Source organism: Fringilla coelebs, assembly GCF_963513975.1.
Source record: "Fringilla coelebs genome assembly, chromosome: Z".
In the NCBI taxonomy this organism is placed as follows: domain Eukaryota; kingdom Metazoa; phylum Chordata; class Aves; order Passeriformes; family Fringillidae; genus Fringilla; species Fringilla coelebs.
The window spans coordinates 2156594-2158433 of NC_140031.1; positions in this window are offsets into that span (position 1 = coordinate 2156594).

Consider the following 1840-nt stretch of genomic DNA (forward strand, 5'->3'; position numbering starts at 1 on the left):
GTGTGTTTAAACTGGACACCAATGCTAAAATCACATCTTTAGTAAACTGTGCTACCTCTTTATAACATAACTGTATTTTACTTTTTCACTTTTGCTCAGGGTGTATTGAGAAGACATGATCATAGAAGAAATGCTTTAATAGTCTCTCTCTCATCCTTTTCCAATTTATTCTGGGTTTTGCCAGAAACCCAAATCTCTGGTTGTACTTTTTGGTCACGTTTCTCAATTTTTAATTCAAAATTGAAACTTTGGATTTGTTCAGGGATTCATTAATTTGTGTCAAGTTGACCTTTTACAGAGGGTTTCATATCCATATTACAGACAGGCAGAAACTTCCTATTGATTTTGCTCAGAGGATCTGCATGCTCAGTGATCGAAGCAGACATTTAATACACAAACAGTGCGTTCAACAATATAAACATGTTTTCTTTCCACTCCTGTGACTGGAAAAGAAATTCCAATTAAAATTCTGTTTTGCACAGTTTTTAGGAAATGGGTTTACTGGAGAAGATCTTGAAAGCTTTTCAAGAATACGAGAAAGCTGATAACAAATTACTGTGATTATTAATCATTAGAAAGGTCTTTCAAAAGGCTTACCAAGGAACTTTCCTATAGGGGAATTTCCAAACCCCTGGAGACAGATTGCAGAAAAGAGCTCCATGCTGAAAACCAGGACAAAGGCATGGTGGGAGATGGAGAGATTTTGACTAATGGTCATGTTTATCTTTGACCCTTCAAATCAAAATCTTCCCCAGTGCAGGAGTAATTGGCGTGTGGAGAGGGGCTGCATCTGCGCTCCACGTGGCACTGGGATGAGGCAGGGTGGTGTGTGTGCCTGGGACAATCTGCAGTGTCCATCCCACAAGTTCCTGGCTGCTCTCCTGTCCCTTGACTGGGATTTGCTTTACCAGCTCTCATGGTGGGACTCACTTGGCCTCCACGACAGACACGTGTGGCTTTAAGTCCTCCACCCTTCCCCAGACCACCCTAAAGTGGCCATCCAATACAAAATGTCCACAGCCAGAGTGGGTCCTGACTTCTTGGGGTTCTGCTCCCAAAGGCTTAAAGTTCTTGGATTTCAGCTGAAATTGAAATAACCCACTTTTTACATGATTGCAAACAAAACTGTCTGCAGAGATGCCACAGAATTTGGCCAGGAGAAAATGAGAAACTCTGTGGAAGCCTCCAAAGCAAATTCTTTTGTCAGTAAATGTTCATTTTAATCACAGCAGTGTGGCCAGGTCAGACTGACCTTTTTTTCCCTCTTCAGGCCTGGGGAAGTGTGCTGAGCTCATTGTGACCCAAAGACCCTCCCAACATTCTGCTTCTCTTGCCCTGTCCCCATGCACGTGTGCTCCTCTTGCAGAGCTCCTTCCCCTCCTCCTGCACAGACTGGTCTTTGTGTCCATCTGGAGGTGCTGCAGACAGACAGATCCTGTCCAGGGCTTGTGTTCAGTCCTGGGTGTCACCAAGGAAAAACAATTTTGCACTGGGATAGGACCAGGGTGATGGTTATAAACTGAAAGGGGGTCTATTTAGATAAGATACAAGGAAGAAGCTTTTCACAATGAGGGTGGTGAAACACTGGCACAGGGCGCCCAGAGCAGCTGCGGCTGCCCCCACCCTGGAATTGTCCAAGGCCAGGTTGGACAGGGTTTGGAGCACCCTGGGAAAGTGGAAGAGGTCCCTGCCCATGGGTGGAACTGAATGAGCTTGAAGGTCCCTTCCAACACAAACAGTTCTGTGGTTCTGTGGCCATGAGATGGCTGTGCCAGGAGGGGCTCTCCAGGTCTCTCTGGATCAGTGGCTCCCTGGCTGCTCTGCTGCAGTGCTTTGTGTG